Raw genomic sequence first — 24708 nt, forward strand, 5'->3', positions numbered from 1 at the left:
GAGGCTGAAACTCCAGTACTTTGGCCACCTCGTGCGAAGAGTTGACTCATTGGAAAAGACCCTGATGTTGGGAGGGATTGGGGGCAGGAGGAGAAGGGGACGACAGAGGATGAGATGGCTGGATGGCATCACCGACTCAATGCACGTGAGTTTGGGTGAACTCAGGGAGTTGGTGATGGACAGGGAGGCCTGGCGTGCTGCGATTCATGGGGTCGCAAAGAGTCGGACACGAGTGAGCGACTGAACTGAACTGAACTGAATATTTGTTCACGTTGCTCAGAGGACAAGTATCTCACATATTTTAATTCTTTTGGATCCATGGGACGGTCACCAAACCCAACTTCTTGTTCCCTTTGTTCCCAAGAGATGGGGCAGGGACGATAGGTTGAACTTTTTCTGGGGTCATCCAAAAATATTCATCCCGTACGTGGTAAAATTGTTCAAATTACCTGATGGATTGGCCCTTCTTACTGGCCATTGAGTTCTCATTCTTTTTATTTTTTTAACTAAAAGGTATAGGCTTTGGTTACTTTTGTAAGGCTTGCATTTACCTCAAATGTTACCCCATGGCCTTGATCAATTTGGTTAAAGTCCAGGTTACACCAAGTAAGAAGCAACAGGTTGTGAGTTACCAAGGAAGCAAACGCCCCTTGTTGCTGTCTCAGAAATGAGCAAAGGGAGCTAAAGTCCCCTCTGCATAGGGGAGACGCCCACCAAGGAAGTCCGTCTATTACTGACAAAGGCATGGCCCCACAAACCTAACAGTTAGAAGGATTATGGAAGTTTGTATACGAGTGGGTCCAGGACAGGAACACATTATCCTGAGTTTGCAGTCCCAGTAGGGTCATCGTGCCAATCAGGAACAGCAGAATTATTCAGAGCAGCTCCATCCTGACTCTGTGGTCGCTGATGGAAAACGAAACGGGTCTTCAATGGTTCCTTCGGGTCAGGAAGGAAGGTCCCTTTTCCTCTGTTGCTGTCTTGAGCCGGGTGTGGTGAATCTAGGGAGTAATACCCGCAACTTGAACTGCAGCGGGAGTGGTTAGCACAATAGTGTATGGCCCTTTCCAGGTGGGGGATAATGTCTGCCGATTCCCATCCTTTACCCATACTAAGTCTCCTGGTGAGTGTGGGTGTACAGTAGTACCTCAAGAAAAGGGAATTCTTTCTTTTTGAACAAAAGGGGTGATGTCATGGATTACCTTCCTCAGCTGTTCCAGTTGCCCCAATGTCAGGGAGCATTTAACAGGAGGCTTCCTGTGTGCTGTTTTGGATCCGTCAGGAATTCTCTGTTCCTTATTAATTCCTGAATATTCAGGAATTAAGAGGAGAGGCAAGCCTCTCCTGGGGGGCTGAGGAATCCAGGCATTTCCTTCATTAGTTTTTCTATACGGTGATAAGTACCCTCTTCCTTCCTATGAACCATATGGTAAAAGTGATTATTTACAACCCTCTCTCTTTCATATGGATGACCTCATCTTTCCCTGATAACTTGTAAGTTTTGATTCTATCTCTGCTGAAAATAGCTATCCTGTAAGACAGTATAAATACCTGCACAATGTTGAATAAAACACCTTTGCTCCATCAGAGCTCTGGTCCCCGTGTCTTTCTCTCTCCCTCTCTCCCTCTCTCTCTTTCTCAGGCTGATCCCCTGGAGTGCAGAGGCTCTCTGAGTTCACTTTCCTGCCCGGGCTTCTAAGACCCTCTTGAGAAGGCGCTCTGCGCCTTCACCCCATCGAGAGGGCGCCTGAGGCCTCCGTGAGCAGAGCAAGTCCCGTGCCAGGGACTTTATTGGCTTTCTGTGTAAACCAAGGAATATCAGCCTCTTTCTCTCACCTTTACTTTCTTACCGGTCGACTCCAGACCCCCAGGTTCTGGTCCATTAAAGGACCTCAACACCGCAACACCTCCATCCCTCCTCTTTGTAATGAATTTCCCTTTACTTCCCGAATAAGTAGGGGAGGCCTCCCGAACATTATCTCATAGGGGGAATACCTGTGCAACCAGAGTGGCGGAGGTGGGGGGCGGGGTGGGGGTGGGTGGGTGGGTCATGCTGATCCTCTTTAACACTAATGACAACAAGTCCATCCAGGGTGGTGCCAGTTTCTTGCACCCATTTTGCCAAAGTCACCTTGATGGTCCGGTTCATTCTCTCAACCATTCTTGAGCTTTGTGGCCTATATGCTGTGTATAGTTTCCATTTAATATTTACTGCTTTGCAGACCAGTTGGAGTAATTCAGCCACAAATGTGGGCTCATTATCTGATTCTATACTCAGAGGAAACCCAAACCTAGAAATAATGCCTCTCAGCAAGAATCAGGCCACTTCGTTCGCTTTTTCAGTCTTGGTGGGGTAAGCGTCTACCCATCCCATAAAAGTACATACCATCATCAGCAAATATCTGTATCCTCGGCATGGATTTACCTCAGTGAAGTCTACTTCTAGATGTTTAAATTAAACCCTTTAATTATAGGGTCCCCTATAATTGTATTCTGGGAGGCGCGGTCTCCTTGGGAGGCGGGTTATTCTTGGTATATTGGTAGCTTCCATCTGCACACAAGGCTATTAGCATTTGCCTTTGCTCATGGAAATATTAAGCCATCCTCACAACAAGCCCCAGTAAATTTTCCTTATTTACATGCAGGATGGGCAAGGTCTGTGATGATTAAAATAAAAGCTCTAACTAACTTCACGTTGTCCAGGCCCTCCTGGACAACGCAAAGGCAATCCAAGCTTTAAATGAAGAACGAATACAAATGAGAAAGGCAGTGATTCAAAATCGGATGGCTTTAGACGTACTTACAGCCGCTCAAGGAGGGACACGTGCTATAATTAAAATTGAATGTTGTTCCATATACCCCTGATTTATCTGGCGATGTATCAGCCATTCTAGACGACATGAAAAACCAGGTAAAAGCTATGTCTAATGATAATCCTCCTTCTTAGACGTCGGTATTTTCTTGGATCAAAGTTGATTGGTGGAGAATCTTTTTGTAATTATTTTGTTAATCATTGTATTATTAATTTGGGGGCCTTGTATTCTCCAGTGTATAACTCGATGTGTAACCTCCAGACTGACAGTCCTGCCGCAGTTACATAGTCCCCGTGTGCGATACTTACCCATGACTGATGCCCCTCATTAAAGATAAGATGAGCATCAAAAGGGAGGAATGTTTGGACCAGTGTGAGGAAAGCAGGAGAAACTTACTTCATCTTGAAGCCTGTTATCCATCTTAAAGACTAGATGTGAACTGTGCCTGTGAGGAAACCGTTGCTAGTGAAAACCAGGTCTCCTGGAGACTTCCCTCCCTACAGATGACAAACAGAGATTGTAGTCGAGGTCAGGCTGCCCCTGTTAGATTAACCATGGAGACACCCCTCCGCCCCCTTGATGTATAACCATTGTTCCCCCCCTTTAACCTTAATTGTTTGTTCTCCTAACACCTACTTGTTGTAAAACTCAATCGTACACAACAAAGAGGTGGCTAACATGTAACCAGTCACGTAGTGGGGGGTATAAAACAGGGCCTCTCAGAAACATCAGGGTCCTTGCTGGGAACTGATTGCCCTTGGACCCCCTGGCGTAATAAACTGCACTCCACTGTCTTGAGTGTCCCCTGAGGTGTGTTTTGCGACTCCGGATTCCACAACAGTGTTAAACAAGGGCTAAAAAGGAGAACAACAATAGCCGTTAAAGGGCCTAGATAGGGAAGGAACCACGTTAACTTTGGAAGGGCTTCCTTAACTGTTGACCTGACAGGGGAGAGGAGGTTGCCCCTGCAAAGAAGCCATCATAATTGAGCCTATATTTTTGTTAATGCCAGCATTAAAGTCCGTTCTACTTGAGTGTGTATATTTTTGTTAGTTCAGTCACTCAGTCGTGTCCAACTCTTTGCAGCCCCATGGACTGTAGCACACCAGGCCTCCCTGTCCATCGCCAACTCCGGGAGTTTACTCAAACTCATGTCCATTGAGTCGGTGATGCCATCCAACCATTTTGTCCTCTGCCGTCCCCTTCTCCTCCTGCCTTCAATCTTTCCCAGCGTCAGGGGCTTTTCCAGCGAGTCAGTTCTTCGCATCAGGTGGCCAAAGTATTGGAGCTTCAGCTTCAGCACCAGTCCTTCCAATGAATATTCAGGACTGATTTCCTTTAGGATGGACTGGTTGGATCTCCTTGCAGTCCAAGGGGACTCTCAAGAGTCTCCTCCAACACCACAGTTCAAAAGCATCGTTTCTTTGGCGCTCAGCTTTCCTGATGGTCCAACTCTCACATCCATACACGACTACTGGAAAAACCATAGCTTTTGACTAGACGGACCTTTGTTGGCAAAGTAATGTCTCCGCTTTTTAACATGCGGTCTAGGTTGCTCATAGCTTTTCTTCCAAGGAGCAAGCGTCTTTTAATGTCATGGCTGCAGTCACCATCTGCAGTGGTTTTGGAGCCCCCCCAAAATAAAGTCTGTCACTGTTTCCCCTCTATTTGCCATGAAGTGATGGGACCAGATGCCATGATCTTAGTTTTCTGAATGTTGAGTTTTAAGCCAACTTTTTCACCCTCCTCTTTCACTTTCATCAAGCGGCTCTTCAGTTCTTCTTCGCCTTCTGCCATAAGGGTGTTGTCATCTGCATAGTTTTGTTAATCTCAGCGTTGATTTCCTTTAGGATTGACTGGTTGGATTTCCTTGCTGTCCAGAGGGCTCTCAAGAGTCTTACCCAGCACCCACAAATCGAAACCGTCGGTTCTTCTGGCTCTCAGTCACCGTCCGCAGTGATTTTGGAGCACAGGAAAATAAAATCTGCCATGGTTTCCACTTTTTCCCCATCTATTTGCCATGAAGTGATGGGACCAGATGCCACAATCTTAGTTTTTTGAATGTTGAGTTTTAAGCCAGTTTTGTCACTATCCTCTTTCATCCTCATCAAGAGGCTCTTTAGTTCCTCTTTGCTTTCTGCCATCAGAGTGGTATCATCTGCATATCTGAGGTTGTTGATGTTTCTCTGGGCAATCTTGACTCCATCTTGTGAGGCATCCAGCCTGGCACTTTGCATGATGTACTCTGCATATAAGTTAATATAAGCAGGGAGACAATATTTTACAGCCTTGACATACTCCTTTCCCAATTTTGAACTTTATTGTATCTAGGTTTAATAAATAAGACCCTATTACATCTTTTGCGAGGAAAATAACTTGATATGATGAAAGCTTAAAGTAAATGTAAACGAGATAAGAGCTTTGGGTAAGCTCTTAAAAAAATTATATTTTAGAGATGTCTACTTCAAATGATCTTTCCAGATATTTGGTAAAGTCCTAGAGTTGTGCTGAGACTTAACTGATGGAAGTAAATTAATTAGGTAGTTTCAAAAAAATAAGATACTGAGACATCAATTACTAAATAAACGAAGGTATTTAGGAATACTAATAAAAAATGTTTGAACTAAACATAAGTGAAATTCTCAATGAGTGAAATTGAATTCTGAAGAATAGAAGTTCACGGCCAGTCGCGACGCTTTACTAGACATACGCACAACAACACTACATCACAAAGACAACTGGATTTGAAAGGAACCGGTTTCCCCTGGACTGCTAAATGTTCTGTTCTCCCCGCTGAACGCCGTTATTTGAAAAAAGGTGCACAGGCTTCAGCCGACCGCCAGACCGGCGCTGGGCAGGACAAAAGTTAAGGCAGGCAGCCGAGCGCGCCGGGTCCCAACACGTAGCGGGTGGGAGAACAGGAGCGGGAGGCGGACGCCGCTTCCCCCAGAGGGCGCCCGCCGGCCGGTTGGCCCGGCGGGACGGCGTGGGAGGAGGGAGGCGGGGACTGGGGCGGGGCGTGGGCCGGAGGGCTTCCCGTGACGCCACGGATGGGGGCGTGTCGTATGTAGATATCCGAGCGCAGGGGCTGCTGGTCCGTCATCTGGTGCTGAAGCACGATATGGTCTCCCGTGGCGTGGGAGAGAACTGAGGAGTTTCTGCTTGAAAGTGCGTGGATCCGCTGTGTGGAAGTCCCAAGAAGGGTCGGGGGTGCGTGGCGGAAAGTGAGCGTGTGTGTACAGTGCAGGGCGTCTGAGGTTGTGGTGGGGCGGCAGGCGGGCAACTCATACTTACCTGGCAGGGGAGATACCATGATCACGAAGGTGGTTTTCCCAGGGCGAGGCTTATCCATTGCACTCCGGATGTGCTGACCCCTGCGATTTCCCCAAATGTGGGAAACTCGACTGCATAATTTGTGGTAGTGGGGGACTGCGTTCGCGCTTTCCCCTGGTATATTCTCTGTGACGAAAAATAGAAGGTTGAGAGAGCTTTACGATGGTGGGCGTATTGCCGCCTATGTGGCCGGCTTGTTTGTCTTCTTAGAGGAGACAGTTTGGAAGAGGCCGTGAAACATGCGTAAAGCGCTTTTTTAAGAACCATCGTCGTTATGTGTTGGGGGTGCGAGAGGCCGTGAGATTCGAACACGGCTAGTGGGACTGACGTTGGGGCCTCTGCGAGCGGCCGTGGTCGGCTACGAGTGTCATCTTTTCTGCTGTTCAAGAGCGCGCGAGCCTTCTTGTCGGGTTGTGTAGCAACGGAAGCCTGCCAAGGGCCAGGTAGTGTGGGTGCGGCTTTCTGATGTACGCTTGCTGCCGACTTCTTGGTAGGCTCGCTTGTGAACTTTGTCTTGAGCTCTTCGTGGAAAGTCTGTGCGTGAGGGAGCCTATAGGCTTGCCTGGGGCGCAGGATAGTTAACCAGCGCGGCCCTTATGTGGGCCGCACACACTAAGTCGGATGAGGTGTCAGGAGGCGCCCCGTGACGAGCTTCTCGTCGGGGTGTCTTGTGAGAGGCTGCCACTAGCCGTTTTCCCACCAGTGTCCTGCTTTCAGAGGCTTCATTTCTTGCGTGGTCAGCTGCCTTGCTTATTGCACGCCTTAGTCATTGCTGGAGATACTGCTTAGATACCCTGGCACTCATCCTTTCTCACCCCAAGCAGGCCTCTTCGCATTTCTGGATCCAGTTCTCTCTTCACCCCCGCCTTTTTCTCTCTAGGCTTTCTCCTGTTACCTTCCCAGTCAGAAAGCAGTACCTACCTCTGTTACAGCCTCGATTGTGCACCTGACACGCTTCAGTAGTTGGCAGACCAGGAAACCTCCTTAATATCCCTTCTCCTTGAATGGCAGTAGAAATCGTACCTAACTTTTTTTTTTTTTTTTTTTTTTCCTTCTTCTTTCGGTCAAAAGTAGTTTTCCTTTTCTTCCTATCTGAAAAACATTGAACTACAGTTTAGAAGAAAACCCCACGCCGAGTTGTCGGCAGTTTGGTGGGCTGTTTGCCAACCCCTTTCTCAGGATGTGTTGTGCTCACTTCTGATTCACAAAGTCCTGCTGGCCAATAGAAACCACTGGGCCAAACAGAAAAGGCAGGACCATGGCGGGAAGGACTGTCCTCCCCCTCGTGGCTGCCTCGGGGACGGCACTCCGTAGATCCGCTCAGCCCCAAGAAGCCTCTGAGATCGGAGGAGGTGTTGGGAGTGAGGTGATGCTTAAGGGTAGGTCCAAAGAAAACTAACCAAAAAGCACACAGGATGCAGATCGAGGATCTAGGTCATTGAAAGTGAAAGCAGAACATCCTACTCTGTCTCCCCAACAGCGGGCGATTTCCTCGCTCAAATATGAAATATCTGCACCAAGACCAAGGTTATTTTTTAGTGGCTTATTGATGAGAAAACCGGGTTTTGGAGGTTTTAACGGATTTCCTCACCCTCAAGGTTGTCCACGCTGTTAGGCTCTGGACCCCTGATGGAGGAATTTCTGACCAAAAGAAGCCGATCAGTAAGTAATACCGTGAGGAGGACCGGCTTGGTTTCCGGGCCTGTCAGACACACCGAGGTTACCAGGAAGACATTGCGGGGTGGGTCTGCGGTTAGGAACGCAGCGTCTTGGGGGGTGCGGGGTGGGGCCTCCTTTTCAGTCATGTTGCCACCACTGGCCTTCCGGTTTGACCTTGGGCCGACTCCCATTTGCTAGGCCAATTTTGCAAGTGTCATATGGAAGTAATCATAAAGTACTTCATAAAGTTGTTGTGTAGATTAAATGGGATAATCAAAAATACACCTGTGACTTATATTACGTATGTCCTGATAGGAAACAATCGAAGATGAGCTTCTAACTCTGCAATAAATTGTCTTTGTGAATGTAACATCCATTCACAAAGTAAATTCGTGTTAAATAATTTAAAAAATGTAAATGGAATTTATAAAGCATAAGCCCACAAAAGGGACCTGCTTATAGCAGCTTTGTTCATTATAGTCCCCAAATTGAAAACATTTCAAATGTCCGTCGTGAGGTGAATAGATACATATGATTCTGACATATTCATTCAAAGGAATAGTACTCCTCGGGGCTGCTGCTGCTGCTTAGTCGCATCAGTCGTGTCCGACTCTGTGCGACCCCATAGACGGCAGCCCACCAGGCTCCTCTGTCCCTGGGATTCTCCAGGCAAGAACACTGGAGTGGGTTGCCATTTCCTTCTCCAATGCGTGAAAGTGAAGTCGCTCAGTCGTGTCCGACTCTTAGCGACCCCATGGACTGTAGCCTACCAGGCTGCTCCGTCCATGGGATTTCCCAGGCAAGAGTACTGGAGTGGGGTGCCACTGACTCCTCGCTAAAGTAGTACAAATACCTGATACATGGCAACAGTATGGATTACTCTCAAACGCATCATGCTGAGTGAGGGAAAAAGAACATACTCTGTGGTTCCATTTATGTGAATTTCGAGAACTGAAAAATCGATCCACAGAGACAGGACCGAGATCACTGATGACCTGCGTCAGGGAGCGGCAGGGGGACTGACTGCAAAGGGGCACAGAGGACAGTCTGGAGTTCTGGAGATATTCTTTTTCCTTGAACAGGATAGTGGTTCCATGGGTACGTACGTTCGTTTGTCAAAAGTCATCAAACCTGAAATGGATGCGTTGTATTATTTTCAAATTATACCTTAAGACGTTTTATTTTTATTATTATTTTTTTCCTATTTAGAAAAATTTATTGAACATTATTCCTGCATCACAGTTATTGAAAGAAAAACTTAATTTTCCCTGAAGGCACCCTGTCATTTTACATGATCTATACCCTAAAACTTTTTGTATTAAAAATACAGGCTAAATATGAAATTAGTAAAGTGCAGCATATAAAACATCATGCTGAGCAAAAACAAGTCCAAAAGAAAAGTTACCATGTATCAATAGAATAGTTCCCACAGTATTTAAGATGTTTCCTATGTAAATCATATTTGAATGCAATTTTTAGAACCATATTTAAAGGTATTTTGCAATTTGTTAACTAGGTATCCACATTTTTCTTCCACGACATAATCTGTTCCTCTGATTAAGTTGGCAACGTCTGCTAGGATCCACAAAATGCAGCAAGAAGGGCACAGTTATTTCTCAAGATTCGAGAAATCTGGTCCACCTTTAGTGTAGTTCCCTGAGATTTCTGCTCCACTGAAGTCAAAACCAGGATTTTCTTTCTGGAATCTCTCTAATGTAAGTTTTCTCTGCATTTGGTCTTGCACCCAAGGGTCAGCTGCATAATCAGATTCTAGAAGAGAAGTCCAACAATTTGCTGCATCTCTCTTCGTCTTTGTAAGAACAATACGGACCATTTTTCTATCCTCCGGAGTCCACGTTCCCTCATCAGCTATTGTAGAGTCAAAGAGTTTGCCCTTGAGGATCTCGCGGCCACCCACGGCCAGCGCCACATGCCGGCTCTGCAGGCCGCACTGGATATCCTGGGCGCGAGTGCCTGGCGGCACCTGAACTTCAATGAACACCTCCTCCAAGGTCTGGTACCACTCAAGACGTTTGATTTTTAAAAGTAATGAGAAGAATCATTCCCAAATTTAATGTCTTAATTAAATTATTATTATTAGCGTTAGGGAATCCTTTCAGAAAGGCATCTCTCGTATAAACAATTTGATTGAAAGTTCAACAATTTCTTCATTTCTCTTTATTTTTCTTCCATTAAATTTATGCACTATTAAGTTGAATGCTTAAAAATAGAATCTATAAGAGCTCTATTTTATAAAAGTATGGTGGTGGTTTAGTCACTAAGTCGTGTCCAACTCTTGTGACCCCGTGGACTGTAGCCTGCCAGGCTCCTCTGTCCGTGGGATTCTCCAGGCAAGAATACTGGAGAGGGTTGCCATTTCCTTCTCCAGGGGATCGTCCCGACCCAGGAATCAAACCCGGGTGTCCTGCATTGCAGGCAGATTCTTTACCAACTGAGCTACGATGTATTTTTATCCTCTCTGTTGATATACCGAAATGACTCCGTCAATATGTAACTACCTTAACAGAAGTTATTTTTGAATTTAACATGTCTCAAAGTTTTACATATTCGTATTTTCTGCATCATTTTAATTTTATAAACTAAGCATATATATGTTTTGCCAAAACTTAGAATAACAGTAGTTAATTCCGGGGGTCGGGACTACGGGTGGCAGCTTATTTTCTTACATACATATATTTAGACAGAGTGCCTGAAGAACTGTGGGCGGAGGTTCGTAACACTGTACAGGAGGCAGTGATCAAAACCATCGCCAAGAAAAAGAAATGCAAAAAGGCAAAATGGTTGTCTGAGGAGGCCTTACAAATAGCTGAGAAAAGAAAGGAAGCGAAAGGCAAAGGAGAAAAGGAAAGATATACCCATCTGAATGCAGAGTTCCAAAGAATAGCAAGGAGAGATAAGAAAGCCTTCCTCAGTGAACAATGCAAAGAAATGGAGGAAAACAATAGAATGGGAAAGACTAGAGATCTCTTCAAGAAAATTAGAGCTACCAAGGGAACATTTCATGCACGGATGGACACAATTAAGCACAGAAACGGTATGGGCCTAACAGGAGCAGAAGATATTAAGAAGAGGTGGCAAGAATACACAGAAGAACTATACAAAAGAGATCTTCATGACCCAGATAACCACGATGGTGTGATCACTGACCTAGAGCCGGACATCCTGGAGTGTGAAGTCAAGTGGGCCTTAGGAAGCATCACTACGAACAAAGCTAGTGGAGGTGATGGAATTCCAGCTGAGCTATTTCAAATCCTAAAAGATGATGCTGTGAAAGTGCTACACTCATTATTCCAGCAAATTTGGAACACTCAGCAGTGGCCAACAAAGGTCTGTCTAGTCAAAGCTATGGTTTTTCCAGTAGTCGTGTATGGATGTGAGAGTTGGACCATCAAGAAAGCAGAGTGCCGAAGAACTGAAGCTTTTGAACGGTGGTGTTGGAGAAGACTCTTGAGAGTCCCTTGGACTGCAAGGAGACCCAACCAGTCAATCGTAAAGGATATCAGCCCCAAATATTCTTCGGAAGGACTGATGCTGAAGCGGAAGCTCCAATACTTTGGCCACCTGATGCGAAGAACTGACTCGCTGGAAACGCCCCTGTCGCTGGGAAAGATTGAAGGCAGGAGGAGAAGGGGACGGCAGAGGACAAGATGGTTGGATGGCATCACTGGCTGGATGGACTTGAGTTTGAGCAAGCTCCGGGAGTTGGCGATGGACAGGGAAGCCTGGCGTGCTGCAGCCCATGGGGTCGCAAAGAGTTGGACACGACTGAGCGACTGAACTGAATGCCTGTTACGTGACTCCTCTTGGGTGTTTTTTCAAAAGAAATATACGGACTTAAATTTCTTGTCAAGCATCTTTACGGTTTGTGTTCCTCTTTGACTGGTAGGACATCCTGTGGAGCCAGGAAGGCTTCAGTTCAAATTCCTGCTTTCAAATCCCACTCACTGACTGACTTGACAAGTTACTTAACCTTTCTATGTCTCAGGTTCCTCATATGTGAAATGAGGATGATGACATGATGCAAGCCTTTTGAAAGGATTAAGTGAGTAAACCCACTTAAAACTTGTAGACCATGCCTGGGCACTTGGCGCTTTGCACGTCTTCACTGGGGGTAAGCTCTTGCATTTTGGGAGCAACACTGCATAAAGATTGGGTGTGATTTTATTTGTTACTGACACCTTTCAGTGACTATGAACCTTCCTAGAGAGACGAAAGCAGTGACCTCCTGGGCTGAGAGGATCTGCCAGTTTGTTTACCACCTCATGTGATCAGCTCATCAAAGGGGGACTAATGGTCCAATTGCTTGCTTCGAGAATGGCCCCCCCATCCTTTTTTTTTTTTTTTTTACGTTTTTACAGTGGAAAACATTCCTACACATGATACTAGACCCAGAATTTTAAAAGCTTGGCACATATAATTACATAAAAATTTAAGTTGGACACACAAGCAGTGAGTTTTACTCATATAATAGATAGGTATACATTATATGCAGTAATACATGTACATACATATTATATACAGACTATATATATAGTCAATTACATATGCCCCAAAACTTGTTATGGGAGAAAGTGGACCCTGATCCCATCCCACATTTCTTTTTTTCCGAGAATAAACACTAACCAACTGTTTGGCTATTTATCTCCTTATCTCTAAATAAATACTGACGCTCCGCTTTTCCAGTTTCCCACCCCAGGTCCTGCAGACCGGCCTGCAAAGGGGAAAAGTGGAGTGTGTGCGGTTCCCTGCCCGCCAGTCTTCCACTCACCTGCAGACTCGCACAGCCCACCTCACCGGCTCCGCACGGAACCCGCGAAGGAAACTTGGCCAGGACAAATGCCAGGCCAGCAGCTTTGCGACTGAGGGTGAACCGGGTTCCCGGACGCGTCAGTAAAGGGTGGGAACTGCTCCAGAGTGAGGCGCTCGCTCTGGTCGCCCCAACTCAGCGACCGTCCCCGCCGCGGTACCCGCCCGCTCCTCTCCCTTCCAGTCCCTTTCTCCCTTCTGGCTCATCCTCTCTTCTCTCCTGCCCTTGCCCTTCCTCGGATCTTTTCGCCGGCCTCACACCTTTCTTTTCCCGTCCTCCAAAGACAGCTGCGTCATTGAGTCCTTTGTAACCGCTGAAAGTTCCAAAATACAAGCATCAGAGAGATGCTCCTCAGCACCGCGAAGGGAGCACTTTAACTGGCTTTTCAAGTCCATCACGGGCCTCATCCATATTTTCCTCCCGAGCAGTAGAGGACACAAGTGGGGCGTCTTCTCGGTGGAGCAGAGTCCCGGCAGGACGAAGGGGGCCCGGCCGGGGGTGCGGACTCGGAGCGGCTCGTCGCGCCTTCGGCCCCGGAGCAGCCTGGCCGGGCGGCCGTGGGTCAGGGACCTGGGGTCTCCTCAGACGCCGAAATCCGCGACCCCCGCTCCTCTTTCGGGCTGAGCTTGGGACCAGAGGACGCGATTTCCAGGAGTCAAGGTTCAAATCTTGGCCGAACAGCGGCTTTGCGTGCCCAGCGGAGACTTAGGAGCGAGAAACTCTGAATAAAATCATAATAAACTGGGACAAGATCAATTAATATTCGGAATGATAGAGAGCCTGAATAAAACACAGTTCATTCCAGTCAGGTCTGGAACCTTCCACCCGAAAGCTGCCATCCTGGTTGATCAGCGACATCGCAGCCCCTCCCCGCCGCCATTTACGCACCGGGACAACCGTGCAGTTACAAGGCGTGCGGTGTGAAGCCCCCTCGTGGGGCAGGACTCGGTGGGCGCAGCCTCTGCCTTTTACCCCCGAGACCCAGGGGACCCGACGAGGGGGCGGCACTGGCCGAGGGGGGCGGGGCGGGGAGCAGGAGAGGCGCCGGCCCTCCGATGCCCAGGGATGGGCAGAGCCGCCCGGGCCCAGCGAGGACGCCCCCGGTCCCGGTCGGTCCCACACCTGTCCGCAGGGTCCGTGTGAGCTACGCCGCTGGGGGTCGCGGGAGCCGGAAAGCAGGTCCTATGAGGGGAGTAAAACGTGTCCTTCTTGTAATTAAACAGAAAGGTCCCACCGAGATTTGAACTCGGATCGCTGGATTCAGAGTCCAGAGTGCTCACCATTACACCATGGAACCCCTTTGAAAGCCAACTTCTTTCCATCGCCAGAGAAGGGTACCTGCTTCTTTAGGCTCCATACTCCCCACCCACAATCTCAGGGAAGTTCTTCCAAGGACCCGACAAGATCTGAATACGGATGACCCGCTTTGGTGTTCATCCCTCTTTGATTTCCCTCTGCTCCTCTCCTTTGACTGACATCTCTCAGTTCACTGGCACCTCAGAAAATGAAGTAAACGTTCCACTCTGGGTTTCTGGTCAGGGAAGGGCCCCTTAAGTCACCCTCATCAACCGCATATTCTGCCTCGGTTTGCCAGAGTGTCCCATGCTGAGGTAAAATTTCTGCAAATAAGAGTGTTATTTTCCTTTCCTTTACCTTCACCCTTTCCCCAGAGCCCAGAGAGGGCAGGTGATCGTCAGGGCAGGAGGTGGGATCTCCTGGGTCCCTTGGCTTTCTTGTAGCACCCATTACACTCCAAAGCTGCCACCACCGCCTCTTATGTGTAATATGTAAAGTGTGTGGACCACAAATGGAGGCAGGAGAACTCTCCTTTTCTTCTCCATACAGTTCTGATTTGGGGGGTAAGTTTTTCTCCCAAAATTTGCCAGGTTTACAGTATAAGGAAAGATGAACATTTACACAAAACCCTCAGACAAACCAGGCTGAAAGCACCTGGGGTGGCTCAAAATCAACCACGTGTCGTGGAGCCCACGAGGCAGGGCTCTGACACTTAAGCAGTCACAGATTCTTGTCAGAGCTTGGTCACGTCAGTTTCATTCCAATTTCTTAACATATCCAGAAATGGCACGATTTAAAAAAGAAGAGTGTACACATATTTAGAAGGTATGTATCCAAGTTGTCTTACAGTGTAGACAGTATTTATGTACACAAAATACCACCACACTAAACATTTACATGTATAACAAGTATACATCCACATGATGTCTCAAAGTAATAATCTTTACTTCTTCATTCTATCCCAGAGCCATTTCTTCCCTCATCCAATACACAGAACAGAAAAAAAACAGCATCTGAAGAAGAGAGCTGCAGCCCAAAGAAAGGAGTCGGAAAGGTGGCCAGTGTTGCCTGGAGACACGTATTTGGTTCCCAGAGACTGAAACAGGGGTTGACACAGGAGGAAGGAGACAAAGGGGAGGCTCCTCTTAGGAGGAGGAAGTTCACAGCTCCGGGATGAAAAGATGAAACTTCCTTTTGGAAAATCAAGAAGCTGAGGGGTAACTAACAACACAAAGTGCTCCTCCAGGAGCCCTTGAAGGCCGGTCAAAGTTTATGAGTGCAAGGACCAGTAATGGTCTCTGGCTGATACAGAAGAAATGCACAGAAAGTATGTTGACAGATCACGGAATGGCCAGGAAACCTAGAGAACCAGGCTCTCACAAGGGGCAGGGAGAAAAATCAAATGAGGTTAGAACCGCAATGGGTGGAGAGACGGTCTTTGAGGGACGAAAGCCTGGGTGTTGGATCTGAGAGCTAAGGAGCTGGTGGGGATGTGGTGGGAGCTGCCTGTGCTGGGGGCCAGTGAACAGAACTACCCTGGGAACGTAACTCCTCCTCCTCCCTCTCCTCCACTGCCGCTTCCCTCTCGCTGGTCCTCCCGCTCTATCCTGGTCCTCCCTTTGTACGGCTCCACCTCTCTCTCATCTCCCCTTCTTCCTTGCTCTCTTTCTCCTCATCTCCCCTTCTTCCTCGCGCTCTTTCTCCTCATCCCCTGTTTGCAGCTCCTTCCCCTCCCATTCCGCCCTGTCTTTCTGGACCTCCTTCTTCTGTCGCTAGCGCTCCTCCACCACCCCCGGTTTCCACAGTTGGGAGGAGGATGCGGGAATATTTCCCACCATCCCAGGAAGCACGAATACCTTGCTCTCTGGGCAGGACACTCTGAGGGTCTCTGGGAGACTGAGTGAGGAGGCCCTCAAGTTTGTTCTCGGCGAGGGGACACAAGAGCGACCGCCACCAGATCCCTGACCTCCTGGAGCTCCCTTGAAACCAAAGAAGGCAGTGGGAGGACCCCACCGGTCCCAGAGGCCTCTCCAAAGGGTGCGCAAAGGCTCATTTCCCCCACCGCTCCGTACTCTTCCCATTGCCTCCAACCTGCACATGGGTCCCCGTCTGGCAAGCAGAGAACTGGCGATCAAGGGGGTGGTCTGGCCACAGCGGAGCAAACCGCAAGAGCAATCAGTTTACAGAAATTTCTAGAAGCAGAAGGCGACTTTCAGGTGAAATAAATAAGGATCGTGGTTGTCAAAAGATTCAGAGGATTATGATAATAGTATTTATGATTTTGCTGCCTATAGCATTATTGATCCAGTAGTTTCTAAACCGAGGCACATCTGACAACAGCAGCGTGAAGAAGAATGCTCTTATTGCTCCCATTTTGCACAAGAAAGTAGGGAGATACCCAAAGTTGTCTTTATTTGTTCAAGGCCACACAGGGCAGAACCATTTTTACAACCCAGAGCTTGTGCTCCTGAGCACACATTCGTTGGGTCTTTCTTCTCAGATGTGGCTGTGTCAACATTTCTCAGTTGGAGGGATGGGAAGAAGAGAGAAGGCAAGAGAAGGAGCAGGGACCGGTGGAAGCACAAATTCTTTGATCCTCCCCTCCCTGGCCTTCCCCTCTCAGCTTTCCCCTCCCCTCCTCGTCTAGCCTCCTGCTTTCCTGCAGGCACCAGCTCTTTCCCTCCTTCCCCACCCTGTTACCGGACTGGGACAATGCTCCTCTCTCGGGATCCCTGCCCAAGATCCTGGCAGGTCTCAGTGCCTTCCTCCCAAACCCACCTTCCCCGCTTGGCTTTCACTTCCCGCCCTTTCCCGCTCCCACGTGGACCCCACAGGACGCAGCCTACCCAGCTGGGCACAGCCGGAGCACCCGAGACCTTTCCGTTGCCCTCCTCACGGGATGCTGCGAAATCTAACAACCGGCATAAAGGCATTTCAAAAGAACTTTTCGCCCTTCGAAAACTTTTCCGTATTTCCATTCTCAGGGGTCTTAATGGGACGAAGGGCTAAAGACGACAATGTATATTCATCCAAGTCCTAGAGCGTCCCGGTGAGTGCCAGACCCTGTCCTGGGCGTGCGGACACGGGGCGACCATCCCCACGACCTCTGTCCTGGTGGAAATCGCCTGGTGGACACAGGAAACTTAAGCACAACCTCGGCCCCGGAGGCCGTTTGCCAGGGTGGGCAAACTCTCATTCATTGAGTGTAGGCGAGGACACGGGAAGAGCCATCATGGGAGCCCACCGGGTGTTCAGCTGTCCTTGGATCTCGTTCGATTCAGGCCCGGAGGGTCCGAACCCTGGATCCCGGTATCTCTGAGGGCGCTGGCATCTGTGGCGGGTAGGGGGCAAGGACGTGGCGCCGTATCCCTGGGGGCAGGGGACTTACCCTGGGGATGAGTACGTGTCTACTCCATACAGAGTCCAGAAAAGGCCTGTAGTGCTGTCTCTGTGGCGCAATCGGTTAGCGCGTTCGGCTGTTAACCGAAAGGTTGGTGGTTCGAGCCCACCCAGGGACGGTGGGGTGAGATTTTAGAGGCCACCAAAGAGACTCCCTTTTGCCAAGAGGACACCGGAGAAGGGCTGCGGCGAGCCGGCTTGCGGAGAAAGAGCACAGGAGTCAGGTGCAAAGGAGCAGCGGGGAGGGCGGGTCCCGGGTGGATTGGAAGCGTCGGTCATTCCTGAGGGCCCAGAGCGCTGACCGCCGGCGCCGTGAAAAGGGTCACCGAGGCGCGGGTCCGCAGGGGCGGAGGGACGGCGTCCACGCTGCTGGGCTGCGGGGTCTCCTGGGCCTCGGGCGCACCCCCCACCCCCTGCGGCTTCCGGGAGCTGGGGAGTCGGCGGCGGGGTGGGGGGGGCGGTGGTGGGCTACCCCTGCGATCGGGTGCGGAGCTGAGGGTCTGACGACTCTGGGTTGGGTGCGGGAACCCGAAGGCATCCTGTGGGGGCCCGAGGGTCCTCACTTGAGGGGAGAGGAGGAACCCTAAAGCAGAGCCCTCGGGAGCCGCCGTCTCCGTGCCTGAGAGAGCCTGGGGCTTCAAGGTTCCTTTTGAGTGTTAGAAATTGGTGGTCTAGATACTGATGGCGGGACCTCGGGTTTTCATGGATACGGTGTTAAGCGGTGCCGGGTGTCCTGTTTCCGTAGTGTAGTGGTTATCACGTTCGCCTCACACGCGAAAGGTCCCCGGTTCGAAACCGGGCGGAAACAGACCGCTTATTTTCTTCCCATCCCACCCTCTCCCACCGAAATTTGTTTTCTGATTGGCAAAACCACAAGGTTCCAAAGGCTCGGGGTGAAGCAGAGGACGCAGCTGTAGGAGGAGTTGGTGACCACCTGGAAGTCTACTCAGCACTAGCAAGCAGGCCTCCTTTCTCTGCTCCGAGTCCCTGTGAATCCAGGCCAAGTTCATCCCGGGGGCGGGCAAGGACAAGACTGACTTCGAGTCACCCTTACGTCCGGAAACCCCGAGCCTCGGCTCCCTGTCGGGCCCCTGGGTCTCTTCCACGTGTTCACAGATTGTCTCTGAAAACCATGGAGTTCATTCCCGTGACGCTCACTTGCTTTCCCCCACCTCGGAACACCTGAGGAGCAGTTTTATCTCCCTGGTAGAAGAAAAGAGACCGCACCAAGGTCTCACCGTGGGCTCCAGCCAAAGACGCGGAAGTGAAGAATTTAAGGCTCCACGAACTGAGCCGGTCGCGGAGGGAAAGGAACCGGTACCCGTGCGGTCGTCAGGAGAGGCCCCGGAGCCAGGTCAGAGATCTGGAGGTAGACGGATCCGCTCATCACCCGCTGAAAGCCAAGTCGAGTCCCTGACTCGAGGGAAAACCAAGGTTCACAAAGAGAGCATGACCTGGGCTCGGCAGCACACAGCGCTAGAGCTGGACCAGGAGGGACCCAACCGGATAGTTTGTGACCTGGTCTCAGAACGAGAAGCGTCGCCCAGGAACGGGGATTTGAAGGGCTGCGAGCCTTGCACAGCTGCATACAGCCGTGGGGGCGCTGGGACATTTCCTTTCCTGTTCTCTGCATCTCTGGTTTCATCTTTGCACTCTCAATTTTCACCTGGACAGCCAAGTCCGCTCGTCTGCGCGGTTCCCTGGTGGTCTAGTGGCTAGGATTCGGCGCTTTCACCGCCGCGGCCCGGGTTCGATTCCCGGTCAGGGAAAGCTGTTTTCTTCTCCAGTCCTCGATGTCTTCCTGTCCAGATCAGAATTGTCTTTTGCTTCAAGGTCCAGTGCAGTAGAGCGTCTGCACTGGGTCCCGGCCTCAGGGTCCTTGACATCAGGCAGGCTGGAGGAGACTCCCCGGATGCAGTGAACAGCCTGGGCTGCCCAGCTCTCCTCTCCACTCTTTTCTCTCTGCTTGTTAGAAACCCAGAGTCTTCCTTATAGAGTTTTCATCCAAAGAGAATCAGGGACTCGAGTTCCAAAGATTCATTCAAAACCAAACCCCAAACCCTCCAAAACACACATCCAAGTTACAAGAATAGTAACATCGTGTATTCTGTACTCAGCCGCACAGTTCACATTTTCCCACGTTTGCTTTGTCACTCTCTCCATGGAAACCTGAAATCCATTCTCTTTAGGATGCAGAGAAGCTTCCGGGGGAGTTCGGTTCGGATCTCCAGGAAGTGCAGGCCGGGCATGCTCTGCGCTTGTAGGAATACCCCACCCCCACCCCCACCCCCAACCCCAGGACCGTCTGCTATCCGGACTCCTCCGGGTCTTCTTGATGGACAGTGGGGTCTTGGGTCAGCCTGAGCGCTAGAACCACCTACCTCGGGAAGACCCATGGGGAAGTGCAGCTGCCCCCTTGGCTCTTTTGCCTGGCTCTCTGTGCCCAGAACACAAAGGGGAAGCCTTCTTTCCTGTGGTGGGAGGATGAGTGGACCAGGTGGGAGATGCATCAGAGGGAGGGGAAGTATTCTCGAGAGCTTTCCGGAATTGTCTGCTTGGGTGGCTGTCCTGGGATAATGGTGTTTTGTGTAGTCTTCTCCTGGTCTTGACCCAGTCTCAGGTCCGATGTGATTCACCGTTCTCATCTTTCCGTTTTCCCGAGGCTTTGGAACCGGCACCGTTTCTCTGCGGAGCAAGAGGCACGTCCTGGGAATTCTTGTCTCCAGCACAAAGAGTCGAGGGGACCGGTGCGGTGGTGTCTCTGTGGCGCAATCGGTTAGCGCGTTCGGCTGTTAACCGGAAGGTTGGTGGTTCGAGCCCACCCAGGGACGGGCGGTCGAGGTTTTAGAACCCATTCAAGGTTTTCCGTGCTGACGACCATTCAAGCGGTTCTTGGCCCACACAAAAATATGCTCTCCTGCATTCGGGGTCCTAGTCACCTCCGGACTGCTGCCAGTCTGGGCCACCTCACCTTGCCCACCCTGTACTCTGCAAGTGCAAGTGTATTCCTATTCACTCATACTTGCCTAAGGCAGGACCTCCTGAGACAGATCAAGGGATCCAGTTTCCGGTGGGGTCAAGTCTTTGTTCTGCCAAGTACATAGACTTAGACATGTAAGTTATACCTTATGTGCCCCAGGTTTTTCACCTGTAAAAGGAGGCCAGCACTTAGCAATTGTTCTGTCAATAATGTTATCAGTGAACCCACCGTCATCATTAGCCTCTGCATTATTTTTTTAGAAAGGCATTTCCTACATGGTTCATGTATTATTTGGTTTCATGGTTTTATGATGACAGATATGCTGCAACCATCATTATCGTACTCACACTTCTGACCATTCGTGCAGGTATTTATTTCCACAGTGTAGAAACCTGGAAGTGCAATCGCTTCCTTGAGTGTTTATATGCTTCTTAAGTTGGTAAGTCCTGCAAATTTGCCTTCCACAGAAGCGGGACTGAGTCGTATTTCAAATTATTTTCCAGTCGTTCAGTGTCCCTTTCTTCAATTACTTTGGCAACACAACAATTTTTCTATACATCTCTCTATGATTCTCTGAACTAACAAAGGGAGCAGTGGCCTCCTGACCCAACTAAGGGGAAAGACAATAGAGGGACGCTGTGGCATTACACAGAGGTGCTCTACTGCTTATGGTGGAGAGTTAGTCACTGACCACTTTTAAAGTCCTCTAGTAACTGTCCATTGTTTTGTCCGGTGACCTGGTCAACCGGGTCCAGAAAAGACGGCCAGGATGGCCTCTTTCTGCCGAGCAACTTATCCAAAGAGAAAAATCTCACTGATCCCAGAGCCCTTTTCCTTCTCCCCTTTCTTCTTTTATTTACAAACTTTGGTTACACTTTTAACGTGAGGAAAAAAAATTCGGTGTCTGTCCCTCCTCCTACAAAGTGGGGTGCTACCATGGAACACCCCATTTACTTTATTCCTTGACAGTTTTTTGGTTTGGTTATTTTTTGGAAGAGTCGGACACGACTGAGCGACTGAACGGAACTGATAAAAGTTAGCCCATCACATGGGCTAACTCACATGTCGTGAGAGCCCGCGGAATCCTGCCCCTCGCAAGCTCCTGCTTCAGACCTGGACCCTTAGAGCTATTGGCTCCTGTTTGCGCTGTTCTTCTATTAAATCTTACGTGCAGAGACTGTGCGTTTTGACGTTTTTGTACCATGTGGTTTGGGGACAAATATGTTCTCTCTCTGATTTGTTCATCACTGATAAGATGGCGCTCGCTTGTGGTGAAGAACCTGCCTGCCATTGCGGAAGATGTAAATTACACGGTGTTCGATTCCTGGGTCAGGAAGATCCCCTGGAGTAGGGCACGGCAACCCACTCCAGTATTCTTGCCTGGAGAATCCCATCCGACAGAGGAGCCTGGCAGGATACCGTCCATAGGGTTGCACAGGGTCTGGACACGACTGAAGCGATTCAGCGCGCATACCTGCAATTTCTCCTATCAATGTGGTAATCTGGTCTCATTTTAGGAAGTGAACTTCTGGGGATAATCCACATTGAGTGGTGGTTGACAGGGGTCCGTTCCCTGTGAGGCAGAAGATGACAGTTACGCTGGACCATGAGGCTTTTTTCATTGCTGCTTGTCTTGATGATTCTAGTATTTCCTGGGATGTGACACGGCCCCAGTGAGAAGTTGTCCACTTCTCCTCTTTCCACTGTTTGGTCAAATCCAGGTGGGCCCAGTCTATCTTAGTCAAGCACTGCACAAGTGTCCTAAGAGATTAACACAGGAAGGATACTGAATTTTTAGCATGGAACAGACAGTTTCTTTCACTGGTATATGAAAGTTTCTAAATAGCTGAAAATATTCAACAAGTGAGGTAAGGATTGTTGAAATCGGACTACAGAATGCAGAGGAAAAGACATATCTTTGCAAAGAAGCAATGAAGTCAGCAACGTGAACACTTCTGACAACCCTGCAAATCAAGATTGAATACTTCCAGAACCATAAGCAAGTTCAGCCCTCAAGAAAAAGGAATGACTAGCAATGACTTCAAGCACAGTTTTATGCACTGGGGACTCATAAGTGTATTACAGAATTCCTATTTTCCTCAGTGAGATTCCTCCAATATCGCTTAATTGTATTTCATTTTGTTTCTCACACTGGCAAGTGTTGTTAATAAACATCATTGACTCTGCTTTCACCTTAAATAAGGCTCGCTAATTTTTAAAAAAATTTATTTATTTTATTTATTTTTGGCTGCCCTGTATTAGTTGCTTTGTGTGGGTTCTCTCTAGTTGGCGCGTGCAGGCTTCTCGTTGCGGTGGCTTCTCCCGTTTCAGAGCACAGAGTCTGGGTGCATGGGCTTCAGTAGTGGCAGCACACAGGCTTGGTAGCGGTGGCTCGAGGGTTTTAGTTGCTCTGCGGCATGTGGAGTCTTCCCAGACCAGGGATCGGACCTGTTTCCCCTCCACTGGCAGGCAGATTCCTATCCACTGTACCCCCAGGGAAGTCAAGCAAGGCCCACTGCTTTGATGTATTTTTTTCCCCTGTTTAAATATATTTTCTCAGAAACAAGTCAATACACTTTCTCTCACTCTGGGGAGAACAGACAAGTTAGGCCTCTCAAAATTTAAAGGTGTCACTCCTCTTAAGGAAAGTGATAATCAGTTCCATAAATGTAAAATTAAAAAATGAAGACTTTCTGGGGAAAATACTCTACTGTTTATGCTTCCATGTGGTATTTATATAAGGAAAATTTTGTTGCTAAATTTGTGACAAGGAAAAAAAATAGATTTAGCAGTAGATTGAGTAAATGGTCTTGATTACTTGGAACAGCAACCATGAAGGAATGAAATTGATAACAGATTATTCTTAATACTTTTAAACAATTTAAATAACTTACATAATGGCCTTCAAAATGTTTACTCATGTTCTTTTTTTTTTTTTTTTTTTTTTAAATGGAAGCGACTCAGAATAATTACATTGTTTTTCTCATTTTGGTCTAACACCAACTCTATATGTATTTTCAGATTATCTTATAAAGGTGTAGAATATAATGGTGGTATAATATTTTAGTATTTAAGTCTTGGGTTTATTTAGGTTGAAAATCTGAATTACATTGGACTTCCTAAGTTTCCTATGCTGGTTGTACTGCTCAGATAAGCCAACATAGCCAATGAGTATTTAAACTTCTAAAAGTTTAAATTTATGTCTTGAACTATACTGAATATACTAATATCTGTAAAGGGGAATGAATAGTTACAATTCTAGACACCAGAGGACTCAATCATTCCCCCTACAATATTTGGCTTATATTTTTAGGTGTCCTGTAATATATGATTCCATATATACACCAATATATGATTCCAACATTCTCGTGTTCCGACATGTGTCTGCTTAAATGACAGATTCATGATCTATAGTTTCCTTTGACTATATTAAATTGATTTAATGAATGAATCATCTTTCGTTGCCTGCAAGTTTGTTCTCTCTTTGTCCTTCCCATTTGTCCTAATTTCCTGGTAGATTGGCTGACAGCAGAAATACCGCTTTAGTTGGGGAATGCTGTTGTTGCTTACAAATATTTCTATATCTTGTTCGTACATGGCTGATGCCGGGCATATTACTACGTGTTCCCTTGACGAAAGTTTGGTGCAGTGGTTTGTTGTTTTTAGTGCTCTGACATTTCAGAATCATAACCTTAATGTTGTGCGCTGCACAGCTTCTCAAACTTTTTCGAAGCGTCACCTTATTTCTTATTAGGCATCCATTTTTTCGCATGGCACTTGCTTTCTATCATAGCAACTACCAAAATCCAGCTTTGCAGAGATATGATATCATAGTAAAGAGTGTAAAATAGTCTAATGTTGGCAGATTTTACTATGTAGATTACACCTCAATAAACTCAAGAAAGAAAAGTAAAAAGGCAAACAGTACCAAAATTTCACAGGATGGAGAGCGCTGTAAATTCTTTTTCATTTCTAAAAGGAGTGTTAGTAAGGTCAACAAAATTGGAGAGGAATTTGGCAGCATCAGCTAAGGGTCGTACATACACTGTCACGTGCTGTGGCCCAGAAATCGTACTTTTATCTCTGCTATATATGTGACCTCTGCTGTCCCATGCGACAGGTACAAGTCACGGGTAACTACTGAACTACAAGTGTTTCTAGTGTCACACGTGGTAATGATGAGTTTTTTGTTTTTTGTTTTTTAACGCAGTAAATCTCACAAACTTTTAAAATAGGTTGTAATTGAAAACTTTAAATTCCAGGTGACTGGTGTAATGCTCGGAGAAGACAATGGCACCCCACTCCAGTACTCTTGCCTAGAAAATCCCATGGACGGAGGAGCCTGGCAGGCTGCAGTCCAAGGGGTCGCTGAGAGTCGGACACGACCAAGTGACTTCCTA

The 24708-nt window shown here is 48.1% G+C and overlaps 6 non-coding genes across 6 annotated transcripts; 5 read left to right on the forward strand and 1 right to left on the reverse strand.

Annotated features, from left to right (window-relative positions):
* The first annotated feature begins 6099 nt into the window (after positions 1-6099).
* On the forward strand, positions 6100-6263 carry LOC129656725 (U1 spliceosomal RNA). Its single transcript, XR_008716511.1, has one exon. It is a non-coding gene; the product is annotated as a U1 spliceosomal RNA (small nuclear RNA).
* A 7595-nt stretch (positions 6264-13858) lies between these two features.
* On the reverse strand, positions 13859-13930 carry TRNAQ-CUG (transfer RNA glutamine (anticodon CUG)). The gene has a single exon. It is a non-coding gene; the product is annotated as a tRNA-Gln (tRNA).
* Positions 13931-17373: 3443 nt separating this feature from the next.
* On the forward strand, positions 17374-17447 carry TRNAN-GUU (transfer RNA asparagine (anticodon GUU)). Its single transcript has one exon. It is a non-coding gene; the product is annotated as a tRNA-Asn (tRNA).
* A 616-nt stretch (positions 17448-18063) lies between these two features.
* TRNAV-CAC (transfer RNA valine (anticodon CAC)) lies at positions 18064-18136 on the forward strand. The gene has a single exon. It is a non-coding gene; the product is annotated as a tRNA-Val (tRNA).
* An 889-nt stretch (positions 18137-19025) lies between these two features.
* On the forward strand, positions 19026-19097 carry TRNAE-UUC (transfer RNA glutamic acid (anticodon UUC)). The gene has a single exon. It is a non-coding gene; the product is annotated as a tRNA-Glu (tRNA).
* A 988-nt stretch (positions 19098-20085) lies between these two features.
* Positions 20086-20159, forward strand: TRNAN-GUU (transfer RNA asparagine (anticodon GUU)). The gene has a single exon. It is a non-coding gene; the product is annotated as a tRNA-Asn (tRNA).
* Positions 20160-24708: the final 4549 nt, after the last annotated feature.

Source organism: Bubalus kerabau, chromosome 6, assembly GCF_029407905.1.
Source record: "Bubalus kerabau isolate K-KA32 ecotype Philippines breed swamp buffalo chromosome 6, PCC_UOA_SB_1v2, whole genome shotgun sequence".
Classification (NCBI taxonomy): domain Eukaryota; kingdom Metazoa; phylum Chordata; class Mammalia; order Artiodactyla; family Bovidae; genus Bubalus; species Bubalus kerabau.